The following is a 13,058-nucleotide window of genomic DNA, read 5'->3' on the forward strand; positions in this document are numbered from 1 at the left end:
ACTGAAATACATAAATCAAAGTCTGACCCGTGTCAGTTCAAGCTTAATTCCTCTGTGTTTATTTGTCCAATATGTGTGATGTCTTCAACAATAGGGTCTTACTTTCAAATTTTATAAAGAAACAAAGAATTTCAGAAAAAAAATATATATATATGTGATTTGTGAGTCTCTTTAACACCCTTAGCTAACAACTCAAAGGGAGGTTTCCTGTGCTTGGCATTGGGATTTACTGGAAAGCTACTCTCCGTTTAAGCTGCTGAATGCTACATCTAGAGAGAAATGCAACACTGAGCAGCTCAGCTCATTGTCCCCTGCTTCCTTTTGTCCTCAGATGTGACTTGAACCTGACATTAATGCAAATAACATAGCTTGTGAGGATTCTTAATTTGTTAATGTGATAAAGATATCATTTTCATTCAATATGTGCTTGGTAAATTATACTCACCAATGTGATAAATTATAATCAGTTAAACTAACATTGCAGACATGGTTATTGGCACATCACTTGGAAGCCACCAACTGCAGCATGGACAAGCTACATCTCATCCTGCATTGTGTGACTTTGATGCTGAGATTGAGAAAACCCCAAAGCATCAATAACTCTGATTACAGGCTGATTGCTGCTAGGCAGTGCAAATGACTGTCAGGAAGAACAAACTACCCAGCTCCTCTCAAATGAGGCAAGTATGAGCTTCCTAGAGACCTATGCATGATTTCTAAAGGAAGAATGAGGAATTATAACTGAAACTCATTATAGATAGGGTTAGAAGGCACTTGCTAATCAGAACTGCTGCTTATGAGAGATACAGCTTGTTAAAGGAAAAATAACTTCCACAAAGCAACATCCTTTTTATTATGTGGCTGCAATGTTTTCAGAGGCTTATACAGGCTTATTTTAAAACAAAGTATGTGTTAGAAACCTGACTTAGTTTAGACTTTCAGAATAATGATTTAAAACAGAAAAGTATGATTTATATATTACCAATGAAGTAAAAGTTAATGATTATGACCTAGTCTAAAAGTGGTAAATTTCACATTAAAAATAAACAAAACTAAGGCAAGAAATAAAAGTTATAAGCATTTTGATAGCTTTTTCCCTCAGTAAAACATTGAAGATGTGACCACATCCTAGAGAAGTTGCTAAGGTTGGATGGACCATCCTCCTTTATCTCCCTTTCTAAAGGAATATTCCTGTGGTGCAGATATTCTCCTTAATTTGGATTAACATTTAAGGTATTTTCAATTTCTTACAGATTTAAATAACTCTGGAAGCCTACGTATAAATATTGCACAGTCCACCTGTTTAGTAAGCCTCCCCAGAGCTGGAGGTTTGAGATCATGTGTGGAAAGTTCTGGCTTCCTCATTTACTAAGAACAATTGATGCTGCCCTGGGGATAGATGAAGGCAGTCACCTAATATACAGGTGACTGAAATGGAAGCTTGAATCCTGAAAGTATTAGAAGTAGTCTTACTCCTTTTAAATCAATAGAAAAACACCATAAAAGTGGCTTTAAGATATCGCAGTTAAAACATTCTGAACTTGAGCCCTAATTAGAACTCCATCTCTCCCACAGGTACACTTGTCGTTAGACTCTGACTGGACACAGTATATTGAGGATAAAGCTATCTTCAGAAAGGAAAGACGGAGACTAAATGACAGACCATGGGGGACACTGCTGTGCCAACTGATAATTAAGATGACTAAAACCAACTCCTTGGGCACCTACAGCAGGAATGGAGATACACTCTTGAGAATATGGAGAACCTAGAAAACACTGGCCCAGTGTCCCCAGGAAGAAATGTGGAACAAAGACACACAGCAGACTGGAGGAAGGAACAGAGGAAGCGCTGACAGGTGGGGGTAGGCTGATTAATAACGTTAAATAAAAGGCAGAAATTTGAAGTAGCACTGAAGCATTCAAATTATCACCAGCTGTTACATGAGCAGGTGATCTCACTCCGTGTCCTCTAAGCTTGATCTGTGGTTGACTGTCACAGAGAATATAAGGAGAAATGTCAGTTGAATAAGATAAAGAGGACCAAGTGCTCAGTGGGAAAAATACACACCAGAGACATTCAACAGTTTAAACTTATTCCATTTTAAAGTATGCTATTGTCAAGACAAGGGTTGCACCAAAATCTTATTTTTCTGTTTAGTTTTCTTCCTTAAAAAGATGTGGGATTCATTAAAATAAGCATAGTTTTAATAATATGGGTTAAATTTTCCTAGAAGAATAGTCAAAGACTCTGTAATGGAGATGTAATTTTAAAAGATGAAACAATACAATATTACAAAACTTTTCATAGATTTAATTTTTTCCTCCAAGAAATGAAACACCTTGCTAGTTGTTCTCTCTCCATGACTATGTAAATGGACAGATGAATCCAGAAAATTTGTACTGAGAGGTCCCTGAGCCTGGTTTCTTGTCTGCATTTGCACGATGTGGCCATATTATGGAGGTTTTGACTAACCAGTAGACAATATAAACCCTCTTTTTATTTTAATTTCATCATTGGAGAACAGTAATCTGAAACCTCAGACATTTAAATGTGTAAAAAAAAATCAGCATAGAATAAGTAACAAAATGCTGTTTCACCCATGAAATATTTTCCACGTAGTTTTTTTTTAATTTTCTTCTTTTGTTCACCTTTACAACATGATTGAACCCAAGCTTTCATATTTCAAAGTTAATCAGTTATAGTCAGCTTCACAAATTTGGTTTATGGATGAAGCACATGAGGCACTTTCTATGGACTTAGAGGATGATGGACAGTTTCATGAATACATTGCTAACATTGGGATCAACTTTTTTTTTAAATTTCCAATAAATTCTATTAATAATAAAAACAGTTTACCAATTCTGGGTTTCAGGTTATTCCATATGAAGTTGAGAATTTTTCTTTTAAGGTCTGTAAAGAATTGTGTTGGTAATTTGATGGGAATTGCATGGAATCTATAGATTACTTTTGATAAGATGGTGATTTTATTAATCATTCCAAGCAATGAGGATGGGAGATCTTTCCACTTTCTGATGTCTTCTTCTATTTCTTTGTTCAGAGACTTGAAGTTTTTTTATTTTTTTTCCATACATGTCTTTGACTTGCTTAGTTAGAATTATACCAAGGTACTTTATGTCTTTTGTGGATATTTTGAAAGGTGTTGTTTCCCTAATTTCTTACTCAGCCCATTTGTCTTTTGTCTACAGGAGGCCTGCTGATTTTTTAATATAATTTTTTTATTTAACAAAATTTATTTACTTTGTATCCCAGCTGTGGCCCCCACCTTCATCTCCTCACTATTCCACCCTCCCTCATCTCCTCCCATGACCCTTCCAATCCACTGATAGGGGAGGAACTCCTCCTCTTCCATCTGACCCTATCCTATCAGGTCTCATCAGGACTGACTGCATTGTCTTCCTCTGTGGCCTGGTAAGGCTCTCCCCTTCAGGGGGAAGTGATCAAAGAGCCAGCCCCTGAGTTCATGTTAGAGACAGCTCTTATTCCCCTTACTAGGGCATCTACTTGGACACTGAGTTGACATGAGCTACCTCTGTGCAGGGTGTCTAGGTTATCTCCATGAATGATCCTTGGAATATCAGTCTCAGAAAAGATCCCTGGGCCTAGATTTTTTTGTTTCAGTTGTTCTCCTTGTGGAGCTCCATACGCTTGCAGGTCTTTCTATCTTCTCCTTCTTTTATAAGTTTCCCTGCACTCTGCCCAAAGTTTGGCTATGAGTCCCAGAATCTGTGATTTTTTTTTAGCTAATTTTGTATCCAGCCATTTTGCTGAATGTGTTTATCAGCTGTAAGAGTTTCCTGCTAGAATTTTTGGGGTCACTCATGTATACTATCATATCATCTGCAAATAACAAAACTGACTTCTTCCTTTCTGATTTGAATCCCCTTGATCTCCTTTAATTGTCTTATTGCTCTAGCTCGGACTTCAAGAACTATGTTGAAGAGATATGGAAAGAGTGGACAGCCTTGCCTTGTCCCTGATTTCAGTGGGATTGATTTAAGTATCCCTCCATTTAGTTTGATGTTGGCTACAGGCTTGCTGTATATTACCTTTACTATGAGTGAGGTATCCCAAAAGCAGAAAGACACACATGGTAAATACTCACTTATAAGTGGACATTGTACATATAATATGGGATAATCACACCAAAATCTATACACCTAAAGAACCTAAGCAAGAAGAAGGACCCGGGGTAAGATGTTCAATCCTCACTCAGAAAAGCAAATGTGATAGACCTCAGAAGATGGAGTAAACAGCAAGCAGGACAGGAACATATCATAGGGGGTCTCTGAAAGACTCTACCCAGCAGTGTAGACTCAGTGAAACTTTTGGCAGAGTGCAGGGAATCTTATGAAAGAAAGGGTAGATAGAAAGACCTGGAGGGGAATGGAGCTCTACAAGGGGAGCAACAGAACCAAAGAATTTGGGTCCAGAGATATTTTCTGAAACTGATACTCCAACCAAGGACCATGCATGGAGATAACCTAGAACCCCTGCACAGATGTAGCCCATGGCAGCTCAGTGTCCAAATGGGTTTCCTAGTAAGGGGAACAGGGGCTGGCTCTTTGATCACCTCCCCTTAGGAGGGGGCAGCCTTACTAGGCCACAGAGGAAGACAATGCAGATAGTCCTGATGAGACCTGATAGGCTAGGGTCAGATGGAAGGGCAGCAGGATCTGTCCTATCAGTTGACTGGGGAGGGTCATGGGAGGAGATGAGGGAGGGAGGGTAGGATTGTAAGGGGATGAGGGAAGGAGCTACAGCTTGGATACAAAGTAAATAAATTATAATAAATAAAAAATTTTAAGAATGTAATTAAGAAAGAAAAAGCAGTTTACCTTAACTCAGTTAATGACCCCTCCCAGAGGCATAAACTGTATTTGACATTCTTTCTTCTGAATAGATTGGTACAAAGCTGTTTCTTTGCCAGGACAAAAAATATTATGTATGAGAGAATTAGACTATTAAATGAAGCAAATTAAATTTATGTACAGTGTGTCAAATAACAATAACTTCATAGGAAAAAGAGATAAAGCCAAACAGGAAAATAGTTTTGCAGAAATAAGAAAAATAGATTAAAATGACATTTTATAAAGACAAGAAAGTATCATGTGCTGAAGAAATAATTCAAGTGATTCTCTTGAAAGCCATGAAATGCGGAAGAGAATGCAGATATCAAAAAGCCATTGCCTGATGAGAAAATGAGCTAATGTAGAAAGGAGAGAGTGTGCCCAAGAAAGCAAGAGGGAATACACGTTCTCAACTAGGAGGCTCTGTGATTATGGGAAACTGAGGAAAAATTTGAATGGCTTTTATACTCTAATGAGTATAGGTTAAGAATTAACCACCAAAATGAATATGAGTTCTAAAGAAAAAGTATAAAGCCATTCTTTTATAAGGCTTTGTGTTATCTTAGCATTAAAATGTATTTTTTTTCCAAGCATGATGATGACCTGACTTCCATTGATCTCTGTATCCTATATGGTGGAAGGAGAGAACGGACTCTCCTAATTTTACTCCCACCACCACATATATTTCAAGGTTGGTATGTACATCCAAATATGCTCACATGTCTATTCACAAAAACATACATACATACATACAAACTAATAAATATAAGAAAATAATTGGAATCCTTTGAGAATGATGAAGTGATCCTATGACAAAGATGAAGTGACCTCTCAGCAAGGATCCCTTCCCTTGGAATGGAGCTGCCTTATTCTGTACACTATTTTACAGAAGCAGAATCAAGGCCTCGGATGTCAATCAGTTTTATATAGCAGACAATTTCAGAGTTTAATAAAACCATTAGGCATTACCCATGACTGGTCTAATACATTTGCACAGACTAGCCAGCTGTAGCACTGATAATGCCTATATAAAGCATGCTAAACACAAGAAACATTTCTGTACATTCCTGTGTGATAATCAACTGAAACTGAAAGTCATTTTCCATTTCTTCTTATAGGATCATGTCTCAGAGGAAAGCTTACCAAAAAACTCAGCATATGTTGTGTTCCTTGAATAAAGCATCCCCCTTGCCCCTTGATCTCTGGGCTCTTAGTTTACAATAAATGATGTCTCTGAAGACACATGTCTGACAAAACTTCAGTAGCCTTTAACTCACTCTTATTCTGGAAGATATCTTTGTCAAATACAGAACCTGTTATGGGTGCTGAACCTGTACTTTTAGTGCCATGGATGAGTCATTTAACCTCCTTACTCTTTAAAGATAGGAATAAATTGTTTCCTAAACTATTTCACTTACTGGAACATTTATTGGGGAGATAATGTCTACAAAACAGAATGAATGTCTCACTAAAAAGCAATTTACTGCATTTCTTGACCCTAAAGCTGAGCATGAAACAGATGGAAACAGAGAAGGGGGATGAAGCAAATGTCTGTGAGTTCATAGAGATGGGAGAGTGGAAGCAGAGGTCTATGACTTCACAGATATGGCAGATGAGATGTCTTGACTTCACAGAGTTGGTTTATGAAGGGACTCTGCTGTTTTGTGATAACACAATGGTTGAAGGAAAAGGCTTTATCTCACTTGCATATATTTCTGATGATAGTGAATATTTTTAATTGACTCTCTAGTTACAGAAACATTAAAAAAAATGCCCCCAAGCTGTCCAAGGCAGACAAGAAGCAGACAAAAATGCTGGAAGAATTAATAAACTTTTCTAATCCTTTGTGAGTGGTGCTAGTGTTTACAAAGGTCAGTGAGATACAAATCCCTGTTCTATTCTAGAACAAAACGAACCACTCTTCAAACCCAATGAGTGCTCTGACAGCTAGCTGCATATTTCTAATGCTTCAATGTGCTCAAAATGACAGCATTGCTTTTCTTTGATTCTGTTTGTTCTCTCTTTCTAGTTAAAGCTTGGAGGTCCTATTTCTCTTTTTCTTTTTTTATATAAAAAGCATGCAGCAGCCCTGTTGTCTGGTTCTTGGTGTTTCTACCTGTAAAAGTAGCTTTTATTCTCCTGATTTAATCATTGTCTTGGACACTAATGCCTCTGTCTGTTAACCTAAGCTTAGTCCTAGAAGCTTCTAGCCTCTTTACAATCTAATCCAGGTTTTCAGTCTCTGAGACTCCTGAATAAGTTCACCTTTTTTTTTTTTAATTATTATTCTTTCTGAGCTCTGGTTGAGTGGTTCAATAACAGAGAGATGGGAACACCAACCCACCCACAATACCTTCCATCCACAATTTAGCCTACCTACGAGATGTGCAGAGATAAAAATAGAGCAGATAGGGAAGAGATTGAGGGAATGCCCAACTAATTCCTGGCGCAACCAAAGATCAACCTTACTGAAGAGTCTCGACCCCTGACACCATGATTGGTACTTCTCCTAACTTGTAAACGGGAGCCAGACAGAGTTCCTCTGAGAGGAACCTCTCAGGAGGTTCTGGGCAGGACCTTAAAGCTGATGCTGAAACTCACAGTCAAGCATTTGGTGATGCTTAGGAAGTCTTGTAGAAAAGTGGAAGGAAAGAGAAAAGGACCTAGAAATGACAATAGCTCCAAAGGAAGTCCAGCAGAGCCAGGGCCCAGAGGGCATTGCTGAGACTTAAACATCAACAAGGACCATGCATGAACTGGACATATGCCCCCCACTATAAAGGTGTAGCATATGGGCAGCTTAGGCCATGTATGCCCTTTAGCAAGGGAAACAGGTACTGCATTGGACATGGACTCCCTTGCCATGCTTTTGATCACTTTCCCCTGGCTAGACTGCCTTGCCAGGCCACAGGGGAAGAGTACACACTTAAGCCTGATGCCACTTGATGAGCTGGGCTGGATGAGAAAGGGAGCTCCCCTTTTCTGAGGAAAAGTGGGAGTGGGAGGGGAAGAGGGATTGGACTACAACAAGGATGTAAAGTGAAAAAACGAGTGTGAGCCACCATTGTCCAGTCCAGTGTGTCTGCATTCTAGCTGGATCACACAAACATAGAAAGTCTTCGGATGTGATCTGTTGCTAGAACAGCCATGGTCTAAATTAGAAATCCTCTACATCCAAGCATCCACCAAACATTTGTTTTGCAACTCCTGTTACATAGTCTATGGCCCACCAAGTTGATTTACTTAGTTTTCAACAGCATGTTTCATGCCTCTGTCTTGTGCACATTACCTCTATCATGCATGTTCTTCTGTTTAATACACCATCAGTGGTATAGAGCCAGTCTCTGGCACCTGTCCTAATTCAGCCACCCCTCTTAAGCACGTGCCTTTGGGTAAGTGTCTCAATTTCTCTTTTTGATAAAATAATATGATCATTATACCCTTATTATGACTTTTAAATCCTTTAAACAAATTGCTTATAATTTCCTTGTAATTTGTACAAGGAAAACATTGGTATATACCAAGAAATCACAGCCTTTGCCGTCAGTCCAGGTTTTTGTCTAAGTCTTTGCATGTTCCCCAAACTTATTTCCTTTCTTTGACTCTTTCTTCTCCTTCTTTCTCCTGAAGAAGGTGGTTTCGAACTCCTTATTTTGACCTATTTTTTTCTTATTCACATAGAACAACAATATTATGGCGCTTTTAATTACTTATTTTAATGTGTCTTGTATCATGGACAATGACACTAATTGAAAGTAAATAGATATTCTATTTCTGTGATACTCTGAAAATAGCAATTCTTTGAACACATATGTTGAAGGGTAGAGCACAGTCCCTGTTTGTGTAATTAAATTACCTACAGAGACTAAAGAAATAAATGCCTTCTCTCTCTTCTGGGGAATACAGAGTCCTAAAGACCATAAGGGACAGATGGCTTCATTACACTATGTGTGATAGTTTTCCAACTTATTTTCTTGTAGGCATACTAAAGCATAATAGTTTGTTCAGCAGAAAGCTCCAAATAATTTTCAGTTGTCACATCTTGGCCATACTACAAAGCATAGATGCATTTTTATCTATTATAGTGTGTTTTACACACTCAGGTAACTAAACATTTGAATTTTAAAGTAATTCTTAAAATACATTTTCTTAAACACATTGATAAGAGGCATAAGAACAAGATATTGAACATTAATTTTGAATTATGTGAATTGGAAAATGTTCAGTTTTTCATAATCAATATCTATTACACAAATTTGCATATTAAAACACCAATTTATGAATTTATATTGTAAATTATTCTTATTTAATTGACAAACTATGAAAGGCAACTGAAAAATAACAATTTTTAATTCTTAGAATTAGTGTTTCTGTAACTCTTCCTAAAAGCAATCTTTGCACTGAACTAATGATATACTAAAGTAAATAAGGTAATTGCATCTTGGGTGATAATCAAAATGCTGAGGCAGAACTCTAGCTTAGGGCATTGGAAAATACTGAAATTGATTTTTAGTAACTTAACATTTGTCTTTAAAAAAACAAGTTGAAAATAGAGATTAAGAACAACAACAAAATATTTGTCTCCATAATAGGATTTCCTAATCAAATAGGGACATAAAAATGAAATCTGATGGTAGCGATCCTTCTTGTGAATACTTTCTAGATTTCTTTGCTCTTTTCTGCATAACACCGACCTCCTGAATTCCTTCTCTTTCTTCATCCCACTGTTGACCTTATTGATTCAGCTTCATCTCTTTTCTGAGGCAATAATGAATAGTAGATTTTCTCTTGCTCTTCTTAGCTTCGTGCATTGGCTCAGCATCAAACCCTTTGATCCTGTGTGGTCAGCGTAGCTTAGTGTAATAATCTCATAGCAAGTGCAAATTCATATTTATTACTATCCTAAAGTTAGTGCCAATCAGACCAGTAATATGTAGATTGCAAAGACTATAAAGTTTTAGCCTCTAATTACAGCTTTCAGGAACAAGACAGTGACTTTTCCATGTTTTTTCTAGACAAGCAAAAAATCCTCATTGTGCTGGCTTGGTTTTATTCAAACTTCCTGTACCTCAGATCCTCAGTATGAAATGGAGTTTAATCACACTCACACAGCATTAGTTTCTTATTGCCTTGTTAACAAATTTTCTTGCAGTTATGGCTTAAAGCGACTCAAGTTCATAACCTGGAAGCTTTGACAGTCTGGCTGGAGTCTCACTAGTTTAAAATCTCCATGTCTTAGGTCTCTGTGCTTTTCTGCATGCTCTGGCAGAGAACTCATTTCCTCGCCTTTCCAGATGGCAAGTGTCCCCAGGTCTTGGTTCCCCACAGGCTTTCAGTTATCTCAAAGCCAGAGCCCTGTGTCTCTTGGGCAATGTTCTTACGCTTCTCTCATTCCAGCCAGAAAAATCTCTCAGTTCTACTAACGGACATGTTTGTGTTGAGAACATTATACAAGACAAGATCCTTTCAAATTTTACGTGGCCACACCCGTAATGTCCTGATGCTTATTAAAACATCATACCTTCAGATCCATCAGTCTACATGTCTCCCTGACCTTAGGAATTTTCTACTCATGTTATTGATAGCTTTGTGACTGGAGTACACACTTGATGTTCTGGATACAGTGACTCAGGAAAGTTCCCTTTTTACTCCAGGACATTTTCCTCAGTGTGCTTTCTCAATACCTGTCCTGTCTTTAATTTATTCAGAAGTCTAACTTAAGGAGGGGCAAGATGGCGGAGCCGGGAGGACTCTCATTCTGAGCAGCAGCACAGCAGGACCAGCACAGTGGCCAGCAATCAGAACTCTCTGCCATAAAACACAGTCATTGTGTTTCCCAGGTGAGAGGATACCCCACGGTGGGGGATTCAATCAGCTTTTAACTCACCTGGCTAAACCGAGGAAGAGATCCCGGTTCAGACAGACTCTTGGCTGCTGGCCGCCAGCCCCAGCCCCAGCCCAGAGCCACAAGCCAGTGTCTCTGGTCACGGTCCCAGACTGAACCGTGGGCACCACACTATCAGAGACTGGAATTTTCAGTCGAGAGATAACCCCAGGGTACAGGAAACAATTGGGACCGGCCTTAGGTCACCCAGACATCCCCTGGAAAAGACTCGGGCGGGTTCCACGGGCACCCCAGGAGCCAGCCCGGAGCCAGAGCCAGGGACCCAGGTTCCAGCACAGAGCCCTGCCTGCCTGCGCGCCTGATTCGCCGCCGGAGATAGAAACGGCGGGTCTGATCTCAGAGCACTCAGCTCACCCCCAACCTGAAAAGGTCCCCGGAAAATTACCCAGCTTAGGGAGCCACTCAGGCTCCCAAAAGCCGCAAAGGCAGACACAGGCAGTTTCTGCGCACCAGACAGCTGGCAGAGACTGAGCCGCCATCACACAGCTGTGCTCCAGGCACAGGCAATTTCTGCGGCCAGCCAGCTGGCGGACACTGAGCAGTGTGCACCAGGGCAAAAAAAGACACTAGGAGTCCGTGTCTACAGAGAATCCACGGGGAAGGAAGGAAACTGTACTGATCTAAATCACCCAATCCTTCCCTAGAAAAAGTCTAGCAGTCTACTGGGGCCGAGGCGCCAGCACTCAGCTGTGCTCCAGACACAAGCACAAACAGTTGAGGCCCGCCTGATGTCCAACTGGGTCACAGCAGCTGATCATTAAATTTGCAACAAGAAACCCAGAAACAGGGCAGCTGCCCTCAGGACTTCCCTGGGTGAGAGGAGATCCCTCTCGACTAACAAAGACCACAGTTACCACTCAGGTCTATATCCCTGAGATGAGCAACTCCTGAAAAAACACCAGCCATCCAGGGACTATACCCAAAAGCTGAGAAGACATCCTTCAGGAAAAACCAGCTTTCTGCAAAGGGGATTCTCTCCACCACAGGATCCCCAGGAACCACCAGAAAATAACCCCAAACACCTAAGATAACACAACGGGTAGAGGCCAGCGTAAAAGCTCAAGCAACAAAAGACAGAGCAATATGGCATCTCCAGAACGCAGTTACCCAGGGGCAAGTAGCCCTGGACACCCCACCATAACTGAAATCCAAGAAGATGACCTAACAAGTATGCTCATGAAGATGATAACAGAGGAAACAAATAAGATTCTTAAAGACATAGAGGAAGATGAACTCAAACAGAATATTGCCATCCGTAAAGAAATAGAGGAAGCTGCAGCCAAACAGTTTATGGCCTTTAGAAAGGAAATGCTTAAAACACTGAATGAAATGATAGAAACAGAGTTGAAGGAACTAAAAGAAAAACATGAAAGTACAATCAGACAGGTGAAGGAAGTAAATAAAACAACTCAAGACCTGAAGATAGAATTGGAAAAATTAAAGAAAACACAAATGGAAGAAATAATGGAAAGGAAGAATCTAGGGAAGAAAACAGGAACTACAGAGGTAAGCATAACCAACAGACTACAAGAGATGGAAGAAAGAATCTCAGGTGTAAAAGATACAATGGAAGAAATCGATATATCTGTCAAAGAAAATGTTAAATCCGAAAAATTCCTGACACAGACCGTCCAAGAAATGCAAGACAATATGAAAAGACAAAACCTAAGAATAATAGATATAGAGGAAAAAAAAGACTCCCTTCTCCAAGGCCCAGAAAATATTTTCAACAAAATCATTGAAGAAAATTTCCCCAAGCTAAAGGAGAGGCCAATTAGAATACATGAGGCCTACAGAACACCCAACAAATTTGACCAGAAAAGAAAATCCTCCCGCCACATAATAATCAAAACAGTAAGTATACAGAACAAAGAAAAAATACTAAAAGCTGCAAGGGAAAAAGGCCAAGTAACATATAATGGCAAACCCATTAGAATCACACCTGACTTTTCAACAGAGACTATGAAAGCCAGAAGGGCCTGGACGGATATCATGCAGACCCTGAGAGAACACAGATGTCAGCCCAGGCTACTATACCCAGCAAAACTCTCAGTCCTCATAGATGGAGAAAACAAGATATTCAATGACAAAAACAAATTTCAACAATACCTACAAACAAATCCAGCATTACAGAAGACACTGGAAGGGAAAATACAACCCAAGAAAGCTAGCTACATTCAAGAAAACACAGGAAATAAATAACCTCACTTCAGTAAAACAAAAAGCAACCAAGCACACAACCTGATGACCACAGCCAACATCAAAATCAAGAGATCTAACAGCC

This window comes from Meriones unguiculatus, chromosome 14, assembly GCF_030254825.1.
Source record: "Meriones unguiculatus strain TT.TT164.6M chromosome 14, Bangor_MerUng_6.1, whole genome shotgun sequence".
NCBI lineage: Eukaryota > Metazoa > Chordata > Mammalia > Rodentia > Muridae > Meriones > Meriones unguiculatus.